We start from the raw sequence: 19,785 nt of genomic DNA, 5'->3' as shown, positions 1-19,785 counted from the left end.
CGAAGTCACGCGCCCCAGCCGGTCGCTGTGCTTCCTAAGAGGCGACGCTCTTTACCATCGCTGATGCTGGTGGCTGTGGGGGGACGGGCGAGAGCACCCCCGCCACTGCTCCAGCCAACACCAGCATAGAACCCGCGGCCCGGCCCGCTGCTTTCCCAGCCCAGAGACATCTTGCGGCACCTGCAGCTTCGCCCATTGAGGAATGAGCCCGCAGACTCAGTATTATCTGACTTTCTGTGCAGCAAATTTGCCATTCCAAGTGCTGTGGGGAATTTTAATGTCCAATGATCTATGGTGGATGATTCAACCTGGGATGAGTTTTGGAATGTTAACTTAGGTTCCTCCCAGAGATGGTTTATTAATACATACGCTAGTCTATGGGATCAAGATTATAAATCAGACTCTGTTTAACTCGGTTGAAATTGTGCTACTATATCTGATCCTATCTTTGTACAGTTTCTAAATCTGCCGAGAAACTTCTTGAAAAATATGTAGAAAATGAAGTTTCTATGGCAATGTTATTTGTTTTATGCCTAGAAATCTACAAGAGAAAGAAAGAGCCCATCCTGACCAGCCTGTCTGTATGCGTCCCCCTCCCGCACGGAGCTTGGACTGTGGGCAGCTCAGCCAGCCGGGGGTGGAGTCAGGCGGTGGCTGGTGGAGAGAACAGATGTGGTGCTTATTTTCCAAAATACATGACAGCTCGCCCCAGAGTTACACAGAGCTGCAAACACTCATTATTTATATCTCACTGATTCCCTGGCACCCCCGGGAATGCCAGGGGTGTGAGGTTTAGCTGATTAAAATTAGGTAATTCTATAGCTTCAGGCTTGACCCTGACCTTCTATTTCACCCTTCAAGACCACGATCCCAAAAGGAGACTGCGGCCAAATCCATGTGAACCCATCTCCAAAACCGACAGTCCAACACGGTCCTCGGAGTAGAGTGGAGATGCCAAAGGAAGGAGACAGTGCCTTTTTTTTCTTTCTTTTTTTTTTTTTTTAAATTAAATCCCGTTGACATTCGAGATTTCAGGGAGGAGTTTTGCATTGTGACAATGGGGCCCAGACTTCTGAGAACAAAACAAAGTTTCAGGTCCGAGGGTACAAAACGATACATTCCACCAAGCAGGGCTGTCTGCGGCCATCGGCCTCAGCGAACGGAGAGACAGAGCTTAGACCTTCACCACCTGCTTCCCCTCCGGGTGTCCCATAAATCAGTCGCCAGAACGTGCTCCTGTGCCCGGGAACCGTTTGTCTTCGGCCGTTTGTCCTGACCTGGGTGGTGTGAGTGTCCTTCTGCGTGAGGAGCCCAGACACGGCCGCAGAGTCACAGCTGAAGCTCAGGGACGACCAGAGCTCCGAAGTCCTACGGCATCCCCGGCTGCTGGCCCCCGGCCCTCCGCTGATGGGGAAACCCGACTTTGGGCAAAATGACCTTCCTTCCTTCCTGGCCCACAGGATGGACCCTCGGAAGCTGGAGAGGTTTGGATCCGTGGAGATACCTAACCTCACTCTGGAGAATCACATGCCTGCTCTTCTGGAAGGTGAGGTGATATGAGCTTGGAAGGACGTAATGACGTAGGTGCCGGAACCAAGTCCAGGAAAAGCAGGAAGCTGCCGTGCAGAGAAGCAGGGATGGGGAAAGTCCTCCCGGCTGGCCTTGGCTTTCCAGAGGCCTCTCTCTGTCTGCAGGCTCCTGGATTCACGAGGCTGGTCCCTCCTTATGCTCCTGCAAACGGGCCTGTTCTCCGGGGGCTCCATACTCTGCCTCGAAAGCAACATCTCTACTTCGAGGCTTGGAGTCAGCAAACAACAAGCCCATAGCTAAAGAGTTGGGACCCATCACCCAAAGCAGGTTCACTGACTGATGTCCTAAGAGGAGGCACGGATGATGGTAGCAGGAGCCACAGGGGGCCGGCAGGGGCTTAGAGACGGCGGGCTTCCCTGGTGGGTCGTCCAGCTGGCCGACTGTCTGCCTGGTCTTGGTTCGGGGTCTTGGAAGGAAGCGGGCTGCCAGGCAGCTGTGGGCAGAGCGTGCTTCAAACAGGCAGAAATGTGACCCTGGAGTGGCATGTCCCCTGCCTCCTGTGCCCTCCCTCCGTGCCACCGCGTCCACCGCCCACATGGCCATCACCCACACCACGCGCTCTGCAGAGCCCGCCCCCTCCTCCCAGCAAGCGTCCTCTCCCCAGCAAATGGCTAGGAGCGCCCACTAGGATCACACCCAGTGTCCTCATGCATGCATCCGTGACCCGGACGTCAGCTCAGCCGACCGTTCTCGGCCCTTCTCGCTGTTAGCCACCGTTCTGAGTCTTCACACCGCGTTCCACCCTGGAGAGCGCTCTGTGGTGGTCGGGCTTGCTGTCCGCGCTGCCACTCTCAGGTGAGCTGACGGAGGACCAGAGACGCTCAGTGAGCGCCAGCGCCTGACGGCCAAAGTCACGAGAGGGCGTATACGGAGCCTCATCAGGAAACCCCAGGGAAACGTGCACGGCAAGGGCCCGACCGTGGCGTGGGTTTGCAATCGCCAGCCAGGCCACGCCACGCTCCGGCATCGCTGACGGACTCCCGGGCCCCAGACAGAATAATCAGCAAGCCCCGCGGAGACGTTCGGCTTCGGCATGAGCTACAGATCCGCGACTGCGTCCTCGTCCACACTGGCCAGAGTGCGTTGCCTTCCCCTGGCGGCCTGAGCTAAGTCTGCCAGGGAAGTTCAACAACTTCGGTTCTCAAAAAAGGGGAGAAAGACGTGGAGAACGTCCTCTTGCTCTGTACGGGTGTTCTGGTGCGGACGGCGGACCGAGGCGGAGGGCCGGGAGGCTGTTTCTAATCCTCCATCTTATCGGACCGACTCATGCCACCAATCTGCGCCCCCAACAGTCGCTTTCATTGACCCGCACCTCCTCCACCGGGCGTTTACCCACATGAATGATTCACGATTGCGTCGGGAAGGTCACTGTCCTGTGGGGAGGAGAAAAGCCTCTTCCTGGACACACAGGTACGAGGCGCAGCAGGGTGTGTCCTCAGACGTGGGAGAAGCACTGGAGGACGCAGTGCGCGCGGGCGGTGGGCGCTCCCCGGGGATAGATGGCGGCGCGGATCTGAACACAGGAGCCGCAGGAACGGTGTCTAACGGGTAGCAAAGAAGAAGCTGTTTGTGTAAATGAGGGCATTCTCATTTCTGCGGGATCAAAACCAAGAGAAAGCAGGTTTGATTAGTCCCTAGAAACCTTATCAGGCTAGGGAGGTTATATTTTATTCAGTAGCTTTAAAAGTTTTCTGATATTTTGTGTGTGGTTGTGACAAGAACTTGAGTGTTTCTTTAGAATAATTTATTGTATAATTATTCAGTAACTTCATACAGTAAAATGGACTAGGAAAACCCTGGTCAGCCAGAAGTCCTCTCTATAGACTAGGAGTGCTGGCCCATGTGTTTGTTTCATTGCAGTTGCTTAAGCAAAGGAGGTTCATTGGTTGATCAGTTTGATTGGGAATGCTAAAACCAGGGCCTGCTTCAGGCATGGCTGGATCCAGAAGTTCAAGATTGTCAGGCATTGGTCTCTCCCTGTCTTGGTAGCTTCCCTCTTAGTAGACAGTTTTGAGATGGAAGCAAAGATGGGTCCCGGCTGCTCTGGGTTTCTATGTCGCTTAGTGCTTCCAGCGTTGCTGGAAGTGGTGACATTCCCCTTCCCAGGATCCATATGAGTCTCCCAACCAGACCTGAGCTGTTTATACAGGATTGACCCTGGTTACTCTGTGTCCCTCCCTGGGCCAAGCATTATGTCCAGCAGGGGAGGGTGCTCTGACTGGCTGGTGTGGGGTGTGCTGACCCTCCTGGTGGATGAGGCGGGGCCGAAGCCAGCAGGAGACATTCCCTTGGCACAGCCATGAGAGGCTTCCTGGTCTTCGAGGCGAATCACTCCATTTTCCACATTCCTGCCGCACTTTGTGAAATCCCAGCTTTGCTGCGTATCGGGTTTCATGACGGTAAATTGTGTGCCCGTGTGTTTGCCCAGCCAGACCACGACGTCCTTGAGGGCAGCACGTTTCCTTGCTGATCTGAGGTCTCTAATGAGCGGGGCGTCTGCACCATATTAGATAAAATGCATATTCTTATTGAAATTTTGGAAGACTTAGGGGCAGGGGCTCTGGAATCAAGGATCAAGGAAGGATACACAGGAAATAGATTGTATGTTCTGGAAAATTCTGGCCTGAGAGTCTAACATTTGAGGAGGTCCCTCAAGGCATCGAGAACGACCCTTGTAGAGAGATGAGGGCAGCACGAAGAAGGCGAGAACGAGAAACCGTAACAAGAAGCTGGAGGTACCAAAACGTTTGCTTCCGACCGGCACCCACATGGAGACGAGGAAGCCCGCAGGGATTTCTGGCAAATGCCGCATCAGCTCTCTGCATGTCCCGTGGGGAACGGGCCCAGACAAAGCCTTCCCCGGGGGCAGGTCCTGTGAGTCCCGCTGCCGATGCTCCCAGACGTCCGGAGATGAGGGCTTTCAAATCACTGCCGCCGTCTCATTAGAGAAGAGCGCGCCTGCCTGGCCCAGCACGGAGAGACTCACCCCGGTGGGGTCGTCTCAGGTTTATTCTAGCTCCGTCGAAACTCCGGGGCAAAATACGACTTCTCTAAGTCTTTAATCCTATCTCAGCAGCAGATCTATGTTTTAATGAACATTTTAATCTTAGGTCGCTTCTCAATTTATAGACACATTTTGACGACCGTGCGGCAAGGTCCCGGACACCTGAAGCAGCCTCCTGCGTCATGAACGTCTTGTATGATACACGGTCGCAACCAATAATCAACCACCAATGTCACAGCCGATAGTCAATACTGAGAGATGATCATTAGCTGAAGTCTGTACTTTCTCAGATTTCCTTACTTAATGTTCTGTCTCCTCGCCCAGGACACGTTACTTTTCGATGTTATATTTACCAGCCTGAGCTGTTGTAACAGCCCACCGGCTGGGCAGACAGACATTCATGCTCACGGCTCTGGAGCCGCAGGCCCAGGGTCGGGGTCCAGCTGCTTCATTTCTGGTGAAGTTTCTCCTCCCAGTTTGCAGATGGCGCCTTCTCGCTGCGTCCTCCTATGTCAGAGAGAGAGAGAGAGAGAGAGAGCAAGATCTCTGGGGCCAGGGGCCCCCCTACTTCCGATCTCATTTAAACCTAATTACTTCCATCAAGGCCTCGTCTCCAAAGCAGGGTCCCTGGTCGCTGGGGCTCCAACGTCCGGCATCACAGCAGGTGTCCTCTCTCCCGAGGCTCTTCGTGGCCATGGGAATGCCTCCGTCTTTAGTTGGTTTTGGTGACACTGGCAGTTTTGGAGAGCACGGATATGGTTATTTGTCGGGTCTTCCTCGGCTGAGATTTATCTGACGTTTTCATCATGATGTGACTGGGGTCATGGGTCTGGGGAGGATGATCGCACCGGTGAAATGCAATTGCATGACATCTTGTGCTAATCCGTCACGGATGTACTATCAACCGACTTGTTGGTGATGACCTTGAGCACTGACTGAGGTCGCGTGTCTTAGGTTTCTGTGTTGGAAAGTTATGCATTTTCCTCTTCCTTATTCTGCATTCTCTGGAAGGAAGAAATCTTCTTATTATTTTTTTTTTAAAGATTTTGTTTATTTATTTAAGAGAGAGAGGAAGAAGCAGGCTCCCCACAGAGCAGGGAGCTGGACACGGGGCTCGATCCCAGGACCCTGAGATCATGGTCTGAGCTGAAGGCAGCGGCTTAACCCACCGAGTCACCTGGGCGCCCCCATTCCCTCTTTTTATCGGAGAACCGTATTAGAAACAAGATCTAGTACCAGCCCGGCTCACTGCCGGTATCAGTGCTTCTGGAACTTCTCAGTGGCCGGGCAAGTGTGTGTTTATCCTGTACACACACTTATCTGCAACTACTTTTGTATGGGACCACTTTTTAAAAAAGATTTCATTTGTTTATTTTAGAGAGAGAGAGAGAGAGCAGGAGCCGAGGGAGGAGGAGGGGCAGAGGGAGAGGAAAGAACCTCGAGCAGACCCCACCCTGACCACGGAGCCCCACACAGGGCTCGATCTCACAACCCTGAGATCATGACCTGAGCCCAAATCAGGAGTCGGATGCTTGACTGACGGAGCCACCCAGGCTCCCCGGAAGGAACCATCTTTACTCATATTATCCTAAACATGGGTTTATACTGATATCTCCAACTCAAGTCTGTCCCCATGTGGCTCATTCTGGACACCTCCCCTTGCTCTTCTGTAACCTTCCGCCCCAGCATGAGGAACCTCACTCCCACCACCCGCCATCCGTTTCCTTAATGATTCACCACCCATTCCCACGTAGGCTGCGTCAGAATCGTGATTTTGAGGGGACACAATTCTACCCATAATAGGTAGCTTCGTTGGCAGCCCCTGGTGAGGGAGACATTCAGATATGGGTCTGGAGAAGACAAGCTCCATAACTTATGGAGCTTGCTGCAAGATAAAAATGGGAGCCCTTGTCTAAAACTCATCAAGAATTTCAAGAAAATGACAATGGAGAACTCAAACCCAGAGTGCAGTGGGACCATCCAGGCTTCCCACCCAGGATCCAGCCGGTGGAGCAGCGGGAGATAAGTTCTGTAAGAAAAACGCTGTGGAAGGAGGGAGGGTTGAGGACAAATCCCAAACTTAGCAGGTATTCAACGTCCCTAACTTCTTAGCATTATTGCAAACACAGCAGCAGCGGGCTGTGCAAGCAGCTGCACACAGCTGTAAGTGTGAGCTGGGTGTGGACGCAGAGGTCTGGGCTTCACACTGTGCCACGTCTTCAGCGCTCGATGATGTGTTCACAACCACGTCTTACTCCGTGTGGGTGTCACTCCCTTTCTCGTGCTCTGTCTCTCTGGGCGACAACCACCCTCTGGAGAAGCCCCTCGCCAAGGACACACATGTCATCTCTGTCTCCGTGGGCTCTCCACTTCCTTGGCCCTGGAAGGCTCGTACTCGGAAGTGTAGGTGGGTCTTGGCTCTCTTTCATCCCAGATGTGCGCTTCCCCAGATATTGTAGCATAAACAGATGTTGTTCATCTCTTTCTCTGAACAGAGATGGTCCCACTCAGGGGACTTCCTTCCCCCAGGGCTTGGTGGGGGCACTTGTGGCTCGATGGGTGGGGGTGACTGTCGACACTCAGGCCGATCGCTTCTTCCCTTGAGAACTTGGGTAACACAGAAAGAGATGGTCATTCTTGGAGTTGAACCCAACGCCAAGAACACAGCAAAGCTCGTTCCGAGAAACTGGCCCCGTGGAGTGTGTTCTGTGGTGTCCGTTCCCAGGGCGCAGGACACACTCGTCCTCACAGCCAGCGGCGTGTTGGCGTCAAGCCCCAGCAATGTCAGTGCGTGGTGATGAGGAAAATCGGAGCGGCGTTTGGGTTCCGGATGGTGTTTAAATTAATTCTATCCCACATCAATGCAGGCAAGCAGCCTCTCTTCTCTAATTGATAATTGTACACCAATTAACTTACTTCTGAGGGTCATTCTTGAGTTCTAACCATGTTCCCGTCGCATCCCTGGAGATGGAACTTCACTGCGGTTTTGCTAAAACCTGCTCTCCTCTCTCCTGGGAGCCTCTCGCCGTTAGTCCACAAGGAGCTTTGGCGCCAGTGAAACGCTGATGACCCAGACACGTGTCCCTCTTGCCCAGGGCCCCATGGACACATGTGGTCATTCTTGGGCTTCCCGTGGCCATTCCCGTGGCATCTCATGCTCACAGTGCCCAGACCTAAACGCATCGGCTTCCCAAGCGCACCCGTCCTGCTCTCTCCAGATCAGCGGACGGCCGGCCCTCCAGGAACTAACCAGTTGGACGGCCAGCCCTCCGGGAACGAACCCGTCGGACGGCCGGCCCTCCGGGAACGAACCAGCCCTCCAGGAACCAGTTGGAAACACCGTTACTGCATCCCTCCAAGCTGTGCCTCTTCAGTCGCCACGTCTTTGGGAATTCTGGCTCCTCCTGGGTCTCCCACCGGCCGCTCCGACCTCTACCGTCCTTCCTCTGCCACATCCTCACCGTTCCTCCTCGACGGCGCAACCTCCTCTGCCTCTGTCTTCTCTCCCCACCAACCCTGTCCATGCACTGTGGCCGGGAGACTACAGAAATGGCGTGTCCTGCCCTGACATAGCTGCCTCCGGGCAGGGTGTTTCTGACTGGTTAGAACTCACGACGGGAAGCCCGCATCTCCCGCACGATCAAGGCATTCCGCTCCTGGGTCCGCACCCAACAGAAATAAAAACAAAGACTTGTACACGCAGGTGCCTAGCAGCCTTCTTCACTGTAGCCCCCAGATCGGAGAAATCCGCCTGTCCACAGATGAGAGAGTGGATGAAAAGCCGCGGCATGAGCTCACGTGCATCCTGCTCAGCCATGGAAAGAAATAGCTGGGCGCCATGACAGGCGGCGTCTGACGTACTGCGGTGAGGGAAAGCAGCTTGCCGCAGAAGCTTGCATAAATTCCATGCTTGAGGTTCTAGAAAAAGTAAATCTGATCTGTGGAGACAGAAGCGGATCAGCGGCTGCCTGGATGGGGAAGGGGTCCACCGAAATGTCTTGTGCTGATTGCGGGGTGCCTGCAGGGGTGTAGCCCTGCGTCAGAACTTAGTGAAATGCACGATTAAAATGGGTGATTTTATTGTATGTGAGTAGAAGCCTTCTGAGGCTCCCCACTCCTCTTAGACCAGAACCAGGTTCTTTAACATGTTCCCACCTGACACCACGACGCTGGCCCTGCCCTGATACCCAGGTGCTTCCCTTGCGTCTTTTCCCTGCAAGGGCAGAGTGTACCAGAGCACACATGCCAGCTTTCCATCCTGGTATTTGTGCAGACTTTTCCTCCGCCTGGAGGGTCTGCTCTGTGCTCTCTCTGGCTGTCCCCCGTTCTCAGGCCTCTGCTCCGACGTCACCTCCTCCGGGAAGCGGCCTCTCATGGGAGCCCCGGGCTGAGCCAGGAGCTTCCACAGCACCAATCCCGCCTTTGCTCTGGGCACAGGGCTCTGAATCCTTGCCTGACGGACGTGGAGCCTTGTCAGCACGGCCGTGTCCTTCTGCGGTGGTGTCCCCAGAGCCTGGCACGGAGCACACCGCCCGAAGTCCTGGCCAGAGCTTGCTTGTCCGGTGAGCGTGTTGGTTCAGAAAGTGCGGCGTCCAGGAGTCTGTTAGCCCGGGATGAGCTGTGCTTAAACCCCGGGGCTCCAGCCCTGCCCCAGGCTCCCCGCGGCCGTCCGTGGCCTGATGAGTGCTGTTCTGAAGGCTTGAGTTGGGCTTCCTCACCTGGGCTACCGCGGGCTGCTCCCCAGTCTCCAAGAGCGCATCTCAAATACCATCTGTGAAAACCCTGTTGGTTTGTTGTCAGCTCGACCTCTTCATGTGGAACCAACAGGTTGACTGGCCTTGGGATGTCACAGGCCACCAGCTCCCAAGGAGGGTCCCCAGCAAGACTCTGTCCATCCGTTCCAGTGAGTTTCTGCCAGCCCGGCTACTGAGGGGCAATGACGGCACATACCCACAGAGGCTTCCCGGGAGGGAGACCAGAAATGGGTCCGTCTGGGAATGTCTGCAGCGAGCCGGCAGGACAGCCCTCGCACACCTGCCCACGGCGCTGGGCAGGGCCGCGGCTGACGGTCACACCTGCGGGCGCGATGCCTCCCGGGGGGATGGAGCCGGGCGTCTCTTCTCGAGAGCCAGCGATGTCTGGGTCCTCCAGACAGGACAGGACAGTTCTTTTATCTGAATTTCTTTAATGTGACCCTAGTACAAAGTGTTTAAATTTTTCACGAGGAAAAACATGAAAAATTTAAATTTCAACTATTTGGAGTGACCTTCTGGTAAACAAACACCTGCACCTGGCAGCCCCCACACAGGGGGGCCTCACCCCGCTGTCCCGGGGTCAGCTGGCCGGAAGCGGCCTCGCCTCCAATTAGGGCCGAAGTGGCTTTTGGGGGCGGACTCAGGACGCCGCCGAGTTTGTTTTGAGAGGCAGGTGTCAGGGCTTGTCAGCGCCCTGAGTGCTCAGTTTGGGTTGTATTAGCTTGAATTTTTTATGTTTGCCCTCATGAAAAATTAAACCGGAACATTCTTACCCTTTAGCAATGCTCTTTATCATCGGGACTGATAAACAGAGTGAGTTCCAAGGAGGCAAGAAGCACTTACAACGTGCCCGCCATGTGTGAGACGCTGAAGGCACGAGGAAGCTGCTCCCTCGTGGGCTCCTGCCGGAGCACGAGGACCCTGTTGGCGCCAGGGCTGGCGGCGTGGCCGTCCCGGGATGGACAGGAGCCACGGCAGTGCTTCAGTCTGCAACCCTCAGCACTCTCTGAACAACACGGCAAGGAAGGTCAGGGTTCTCTCCCAATGTGGGGCTTCCTTTGACGCACACTCGTGGCGTCTGCGTGGTGACGCCGCTGGCATGGGGTGTCTCCTACCCCAGCACTGCCATGGGGCGGCGAGTTGCCTTTCCGTGGGCAAAGGACGCCCCTGTGGTAGACAGAGGAATGACCCCCCAAAGATATCCACATTCTAATCCCTAGGGCCTATGCGCACGTCTCTTCACGTGGACAGGGGATTTGCAGGTGTGATTAAGTGAAACATTTGGAGGTGGGGATTATCCCCGGGTATCCCCGTGGGTCCTTGAAAGGGAGACATGAGGGTCAGAGCAAGGTGATGTAGCATGAGAACAACTGGCGGGCCGATGCTGGCTTTGAGAGGGAAGGGGGCCGTGATCCAAGGATGTGGGCCGCCTGCAGAAGCTGGCAGAGACAAGACACGGGGTTCTTCCTCGAGCCTCCTTGTGCTAGTCAGGGGTCCGCCGAGAAACAGAGGAACAGGAGACATGGAGATATCAATATATGTAACTGTGCGGACATTACATACTTTATACACATAATAAAGAGATACCGTGTGTGTGTGTGTGTGTGTGTGTATCTCCCACATATAGATATGGGATTTATTACAGGGATGGGCATGTGATGGTGGAGGCTGGAAGTATGCACGATGGAGACCCAGCAAAGCCAGTGGTAGAAGAGCCTCAGTCCAGAGGCCCTGAGAATCCAGAGGCTGAGGCCTAAGCCCCGAGGTGAGTCCCAAGGCCTAAGAACCAGGAGTTTGGAAGTCTGAGAGCGAGCAGGAGGACGGTCCGGCAACGGGAGAGAGAGCACACCACTCTCCTCCATACTTCCCTTCCCTCCAGGCCCCCAGAGGATTGCTCCGAGGCCTCTGCAGGGGTGAGGGCCTCTCCTTGGCTGAGTCACAGCCTTGTCTCTCCCAGAGACACCTTCTCAGGCCCAACCAGAGCTGAGGTTTCCCCAGCCGCCCGGCTCCCTCGGTCCGGACAAGATGATGCAGGATTGGGGACTGCACTCCAGAACGAAGGCCACCCAGACAGCACTTTTATTTTCAGTGCTGCGGGACCCAGTTCAGACTTCTGAACCATAGGGTCATGGATTTGTGTGGTTTAAAGCCACTGAGTCTGGGGAAATCTGTGACAGCAGCCATAGGACGTGGACACGCGGAACGTGAGAAGCATTCCTCACACGTGGGATTCGAGTGCTCAGCAGGCAGGGCAGGGGCTCGGCTGAGGTCTCCCCGTTGAGGGGTCTGTAGTGCTGGACACATCAGCTCCTTTCATCAAAAATGCAGATGAGGGTGGCCCTGAGGCTCTCCGTGGGATAATGTGCTGGAGATCATTTGGCAAAATTAAGGGTAGTTACCACTTTCTCATTAACTATTTACTGGATGCAGGTGTGAATTCCAGGAAATGCTTACACTTACCGAATTTGTGTCATGTAAGAGCTCTGAAGGACAAAAGTCCCCCAACACGTGCATAGTAACTGAAGCTCGGGCCGTTAGATGAGCTGCTTGGGTTAACCGAGGGGCTAAGAGAGCCTGTGGACATGCCTGTGCCAAACGACAGTCTTTCCACCATGAAAACCGTGTCCTAAGACTTTTGTTTGTGGACGATCCACAACGTCTACTTTTTACTGCTTCCAAGTTGTCAGTCCCTAATCTGTAAAATGGGCGTAGTCGTGGTGCCTCCCTCCCGGGATCCGTCAGGCGCTGCTGCTGAGACGGCGTATGGAAGACATCAGACTTGTCTCCTGCAGGGGAGGCGCCCACTGCATCTCGATGCTCCTCTCCGTTGTTCACAACACATTGGCTTCTTTATTTCCCCCTGATCCAGACTGGTACACCGCAGGCTTCCATATGCATTAAAAAAATACACGATTATAATGAATTCCAATGACTATCCTCCCGTTAGAACCGATACAGAAGAGACAAGAGCAGAGCAGGAGAATGGAGGTGGCACGGAGAGCGAAGGTCAAGGAAGCCCGGAAACCTTCCCAGAGAATAGGAGCTCCTTCCTAGAAAAGCGACCTCCAGAGGGATATCTGGGCCCCCAGGGAGAGGTGGGCTTCTCCCCCGCAGGCATCTGGATGATACTGTGAAGATGAGGTGTTTGGGCATGAACGGACGGCGTGATGCTGGATCTGATGGCGTCGACCGAAAGCATCGAAGCGTGTCGTCACTGACCCGGCTCAGGGTGGAAGGAGGTCTGTGCTTTACCCAGAGGGACGGGGTCTCTGGGGCTTGAAGAGGACGTGATGGCCAGGCACGTCCCCAACAGGGTACTCTTATTGTGCAATGTGCAGGCAAGTAGGAGCTGAGAGTAAGACAAAACACGAGCAAAGGAGAGTTGGCAGAAGCTCGTTAATCCGGAGGCTGGAAGCCTGAGATTTGTGAGCATTAAGATGCGGGTCAGCAGGAGGGTTCCTTTTCCCTTGTTAAAAAGTGACCAGCAGATGAATCGCGAACAGGGACGGCTGTGGAAGGTGTGTGTTGACATCCGCAGGAGAACAAATTGCTTTCGAGGTTATTGTGGTCACCAAAGACCGATCCCGAGAGAACCAAAAGGAATTCTATTCTGAGTTCCTCTCTTTAGCTCCTAGTTTCCTGACACATTTCCTCAAAAAGTATAAAATAACACACATGTCCCAGCATTTTCAGATCTGCAGAGCTCTCTAATTAACACTGATCTTCTAATGGAGTGAGCTCATAATGCGTCCACGTGCTTCCTCGGGGGTCCCGTCGGTTTGTGTCGACGTGCCCCGCAGTGAGAGTCTGGGGCCCGTGAGGGCGACGTGCGTGTGAGGGACACAGAGGGAGTGTCTGCTTCTCCACAATGTCAGGGAGGAGGACCGGAGAAGGGAGAAGCACACGGGGATTGCCAACACGGTCTCGGGGGTCAGGCAGGCGGGGTGGGGGTCTTGGCCCATCACACGGAATCCAAGTGTGACCTGGCCGTGCGTCCGGACCACGGTGGTGGCTTAAATTCTGGAGCAGAGGACGCTAAGATGGGGTTTGGTGTGCATTGGGGTGATTACAGAGTGTCCTTGGGATCCATCCTGTGCGGGGCTGGGGGTGGGGGTGGACAGGAGGAGGAGGGGGGGAGGGGGGAGGAGGGGGGAGGAGGGACCCCCATGAGGCAAATGGACAGCTTTCACACCTCTGAGTCCATCCGTCATCGGACTGCTGTCGGGAGGGGTCAGACCTCGGGCAAGGAAGCCCCCCGCCTCTGAGGTGGTCCCTGAGGGGCTCCTGGCCAAAGAGCCCTGCCCAGCAGCCCGGCTTCCATCAGAGAGAGTGGTCTGGAGAGCTCGCCCCACGCCCACCCAGCCTGACCTAGCTCTCATTTCTCACCTGATACAATTTCTGCCCCTCAGGGGTCCCGTGGGGTCGAATGGGAGACCAGACCAAGCCCTTGGTGCAGCAGCCACTGCAGACCGAAGGTCTTGTCCCCTGTGTTGAAACGGAGCCTCCCTGGGACGGCATCTGGACGTGGAGCCTTCAGGAGGTTGTGAAGGTGGGGACCCACAAACGGGACCAGCGCCCTTGTAGGAAGAGGCCAGAGCGCTCAATCTTTGTTTGGGGATAAAAGTAGAACTCGGCTCCCTGTACCTGGCCCCCACCCCCGCGGGGCCCTGAGCTCAGACCTCCAGCCTCCTCGACTGTGAGAAGTACACGTCCGCTGTTCACTTATTTATTTTTGACTGTTATTTACTCATGAGAGTGAGAGTGAGCGAGACCGCGTGAATGGGGAAAGGGTACTGGGGAAGCAGGCTCCCCGCTGAGCAGGGAGCTCGATGCAGGACTCGACGCCAGGACCCTGAGGTCCTGACCCGAGCCGAAGGCAGACGCTTAGCTGGCTGAGCCACTGGTGCCCCGTAAAGATCTGTTGTTTAAAAGCCTCCAGGTTCACCTATTTCCACAGACCAGCCTGAGCTGATGGAGACACTGCCGTGTGACGTTGAAGACTGTGACCACAATAACGACTTGTCTGCGTTACCCTGAACAGCTACAAGCACGACACTCCTGTTGTTGCCGCCATGACTCAGCTTGCTTCACCGCTGCCCAGGCGAAGGCGACCTGAGGAGGCTTCATGGCTCAGCAGATCTCCTGTGGTGCCCATGGTCTGGGCAGGAGTCAGGGCTCACCCAGGCTGAGCACACAGCAGCGCCCAGGGTGACCCCCAGAAGCCGAGTTAGGCTCACAGGGCTGTCTTGAGATTTCTGTGATGGTTCTGTCTTGTACGCATTGAAATGGTTTTGGACAGCTTCCTGATTCGCGCTGATTTTTCTGGTCCTGCGGGAATGGTGAGCTCATGTCTGATGCCCAGGCAGGTGGCGTGACCTGCCCTGACGTTGCTTCTAATAGACTCGGGACCAAGATCCATCCTTCCCCGGCGGTCACACCAGGTCGTGAGCAACCCCAGCGCCCCAAGGGACCAGCCCCACCAGCCAGAGCACGGCGCATGCTGCCTGCCTGTGTGGACAGCACGGCTGTCTGTGATTATCTGGAAACTCAGGTGTTTCCAACTGCAACACAGGAGGAGAAGTGTTCTGGTTTTGGTGGGTGCATTTTATCCTCATAGCACCAGCATTAGAAGCACATACATAATTTAAAAACGATATATTTTCAATGATTGTGAGTTTCCCAAACAAGAGACTTTTTTTGTGTGAATGTAAAGTGCAACCAGGTCATCATTAAAATCTTGCTTCTGTTGACACTTCTTTCAGCTCTGAAACGGAGTTAAATTTTCTTAGCAAATGAGACCTCTTGGGGAATAGGTCTTTTTTTTTTTTTTTTTTTTTTTTTTTTAAGATTCAAGCCAAAAAAAAAAAAAAAAAGATTCAAACAGTTTTCCGGCAAAGGAGAAAGAAAGAAAGAATGGGGTGGCGGGGGAGAGAGAAGTCAGTTTCAATTTTACTACTTGTTTTGGAATCAAAGTCATAGCCAATACCCCGCTGAGATGAAAATTGTTCCAGGCCAGAAGAGCAGGGCTGAGAAGGTGTGTTTCTGTGAAATGTGTTGACATGATGATCTTACTAACGTGCGCTAATATCCGGCCAGCTCTGACTGCCTAACCAAAGCACTGGGCAGCGTTATCTAAAATATCAGATATATATTCTGATATGATCTCATTATTACAAAATTAATTCAGATCCTTGTAGGATGTTTTGAAATGCCTTCCAGAAATAACAAAACTGACAGGCTGATAAATCACATTCCAGTGGCACCTTAGTGAAGAGTCAGAAGAAATCAAGTTTGATCTCCTTAGACGCAAAGACGAAGGCTCAGACCCTTCCAGCTCTCTGGTCCACGTCTGTAAAAACACCACACGGCAATCAGGGAGGCTGAGGCGTGTCCGGTCTTACATTCCCCGGATTAGAATAATTGATTTCTCATTAAACTCCTATACATACAGGTTTGATTTCTTTTGAGTTGAATTTCAACCCCTGCACCCGACTTTCTGAAACTCTGCTCAAAAATTCTGTAGAGCTGAGCAGGTTTCATTCATTCTCAACGTAGAACACTGAGAACCACCTTCAGCATGAAGACCCCAGGACCTTTGTTTATGGCTCCCGATAGTGTCAGGGTGGCTGGCCTGGCACGCTGGGACTTTTGGCTATTTCTGGGTCCAGACGAGGAAAGGGGCTGTGGGAAGCCTCCCCTGCCGGGGGCTCTGCTCCTCGCAACCTGATGGCCAGACACACCTGCACACGTGAGGTGCTGTGACCAAGATCCACGCTGGCCCAGATGGCAGCTCCTTTTCATCCAGGTGTTTCGGCAGTTAAAGAAGAAAAGCTACCCAGCTTTGGGAAGCAGGTGGGGTCATGGAAGCTTCCAGTCCCTTCCTTTCCTCCCTGTAACGGGCAGTCATTAACAGAATGGACCTCGCGGGTTTCTATCAAAATTACAGGAACTGCCCGCTCCATGTGGCTCGGAGCAGTGCCCCACACACGGCCGTCCCCAGGGTGTGACCACGATTTACGACTGTTGCCATCCGTGGGCTGCGCAGCTTTCATTTGTGGTTTTAGTGGATTCCTTCGAAGATTCTGCAACTCACTCCAGGCTGGCGGTCCAGGGACATGAGAAACGTTTTTCCAATTCACCCTTTATAAAATGATGACATTTTATCCCATTTTCGGCTCTTTGTCCCAAGAATCACACCTGACTGTCTTTTTAATCCTCAGGCTTTGATACAAAGTTCCATACTGTGTGGAGGGCGATCATTCTAGCCATAAATGCTCCTTCCTTTCCAATTACACAGAGGGGCATCAGGCACCAATTTAAGGGTTGAAGGAAGAGGCACCATGATGAATGGGAGCTTTGAAATTAAGATTTGAATCTGAGTCAAGAGTTGGGCTTTTGCATGTAGAGCTGCGTGGATCTCTAATAATGTCTTCTGAAGAAGCTTCGGATTTGCTCTATGTGTTCCTTAAATTTCCCAGCACCATGCTGAGCGGAATTGGTGCATTCATAAACGTGTCTCTTCTCTTTGTGGGTCCTGTCGGTGCTGGTTGGCCTCCCCCACGGGCTGTGTGTCCCCGGATGTGTCGGAGCACAAAGCAGGACAGAGGACGGGTAGCAGAGGCACTGCTCGGTCAGAGATGGGGCAGACCACAGAGGCCCACGGCGGGGGTGGCCAGATGGGCAGGAAAGGTGGTTAGGAGACAATGTGAGCAGAGGCAAGAAATCAATGATGGAGTGGGGAGCTCCTGCTGCAGATCTGGGGAGTGAGGCCCCCGGGGGAGAGGAGTCACAAGTTGAGGGAGCTGGCATGCTTGTGCACTGTGTGTGTGGGTGTGTATAAGACCATGGCAGACGGACTACAGGACCCGTTCCCTGCCCTCCCTCTCCGCCTGTCCCACAGGTAAGGCCAGCTCGACTCTGTGGCCTGTGAGGTCCTGGCTCAGGGCCCACCCCCACTCCGGCCTCCTGGGACCACCCCAGCCCCTTGGAGGCCCCAGGACACAGATGCTCACACGCACTAACTCGGCTCGTGCCCAGCTTCCCAAATTCTCACTTCATGATTATATTAAAGTTGATTTTCAGGACACCTGGGTGGCTCAGTCCGTTAAGCGGGTCTGCCCTTGGTACAGGTCATGATCCTGGGGTCCTGGGATGGAGCCAGGACCACATTAGGCTCCCTGCTCAGTGGGGAGTCTGCTTCTCTCTCTCTCAAATAAAGAAATAGAATCTTTTAAAAAAATGTTGATTTTCTAATGAAATAAACTTATCTACATCTCTACAATATTTGTACATCTGACAGGTTTCTCTTTTATGGCACGAACGAAAACATCACTGGAAGTAGGTGACTCGTAAGGCTGACTCAAGGGCCCTGTGCTTTCCTGACATGATCGTTTGGACGCTGTGTCACAGGTAGGCATCCCTCCAGACGATGTTTTGAGAGCGTGGTTGTTGGCACATTAAAGAAGTCTACTTGGATCGCTGTTGTAGGGATGGGTGTCTCCCGCCGTCCTGCGCCATCCGGCCTTGCTGGCACCTGTCACAATCACAGCTCTGCCCTTCTCGGCCTGTTAACCTGACTTCCATGCTCTGGTTCTGGTACCTTGTTGCTAGGATTTCACTTCTGGAATGAAGTCTTCGGGTCCGTGTGTATTTTAGACAGTTTAATACTTAATGGAGCCAACAGATAACTTGTGAGAACATTTTGCGTCTCCATTCATTAAATAAGAACTCGGTTTTCCTTGTATTGCTCTCCCCTCCTCTTGTTTTGGTTTCACGGTTGGTCTGACCTTGTAAAATTAACGGGGAACACTCCCATCTGGTTGAGACTCTCTGGAACAAAGAAATCATCTGCTTCTGGAAGGTTTGTTAATACTTGCTTGGGGTTCCACCCAGGCTCGGCAGAAGGGTTGGGAATCAGGAATAGCGTAACACGGGGATTCTGCGGCACTGAGGGATTCCTGTGGATTCGGGAGTCTACTTGCTTAGTTTGCAGACGGCGTCGGGTTCTGTCCATCACTGGGGACGTGGTGCTCGATGCACCCCAGTGGGGTGTGGTTTCCCTCCTGCCTCAGCCCCCCACGCTATAATAAAATGCCACAGGATGAGTGGCTTAAACAGCAGATGAGTACTTTGTACGGTCCTCATGGCTGGAAGTCCGAGATCAAGGTCCCAGTGGCTTCAGTCCTGGACGAGAGCCTGCTTTCTGGCTCGCAGTCAGCCTGCCACGGAGTCCTCCTGTGGCCCAGCGAGGACGCTCTGGTGTCTCTAGCTCTTCTAACAAGGACACTAATCCCATCACAGAGCCTCCACCTGACCTCATCCCCCCCAGTCACCTCCCGAAGACCCTACCTCCTGATCCCAGCTGCCTTAGAGCTTTAACATGTCAACCTGGGGGACCAGGGCACGTGGTCCAGGACATCCCCCACCGTGATACGTCATCGGAGGCACAGTGACCACTCAGACCCAGGTCAGCCTTCGAGAAGCCACAGGTCTGTAGGGAAATTAACGTGCCAGGGAGGGAACGCATGCGTGCACGGGCAGGAAACTCGCCATGCCCTGGTCTGGGGCCATGGGACTGGTTCTGGGGGCAGCCCTGTGCCCTGAGAAGAGAACCGGGCCAGGAGGCAGTGGCTTCCTTTGCGATGCTGATTCCTGGTCTTCTGGGGCTGTGCACGCACGTCCTGATGTTTCTGTTCACTCCCTGTCCCTCCAGCAGAACCGAGTGACTCAGCCATACATGGTCTGCAGGTGTAAATGCGTCCAGGGGAGGGAAGAGGCCTTTCCCAAATTACTGACACTCCGGTTCAGCTGGGGGATTGGTTGCTATGCGCTTGGACTTACTCAACATCAGGCTGCGGGAAGGTCCCTGGGGACCTGGACTCCAAGTCTCTGCGTCTGGAAAGGGCAGGCTGGAGACACAGAGGCCTCACCAGGGCCAGGCCAGCTGGAGGCAGAGCTGGGCCTTGACCCCTGCCCAGGGTCCGAAGCTCCACGCTCTCCCCTCAGAATGTCCCAGGGATGAATTAAAATCACTCTTTTCTTTTGCTTGTTTTCATCTTGTTGTGTGTTGCACTGAAGGACTTAGTAACTTGAGAATTAGACAAACCCATTTGGAACACAATAGAATATTTTCTCCATGTTATTTTTCCAGTGTATGTATTTACTGATTCTTTTCCTTCCTGACCTCTCGGCTGGTCTTCCTGGCACGGGGACGATAATGGGGGTGTTTCGCCTCAGGAAGCTCTTTTCTCCCTTGCTCTCGGGGGCTCGGACAGGCAGAGGGAATGAATAATCCCGTAAGAAGAGCCCACAATCACATCTCTTTAGCTGCACAATTAACACACGCAGGCCTTCTCAGGACGAAACACTGCACCCCGCAAGTGGGGGCCAAGGGAAGCGTTAAAACCCTTTGGACCATGAGGGGCTCCTCCTCAGGTG

The sequence above is a fragment of the Mustela putorius genome, unplaced genomic scaffold, assembly GCF_011764305.1.
Source record: "Mustela putorius furo isolate JIRA1106 unplaced genomic scaffold, ASM1176430v1.1 tig00003972_pilon_pilon_pilon, whole genome shotgun sequence".
NCBI lineage: Eukaryota > Metazoa > Chordata > Mammalia > Carnivora > Mustelidae > Mustela > Mustela putorius.
Note: the sequence above shows the minus strand (reverse complement) of the source record.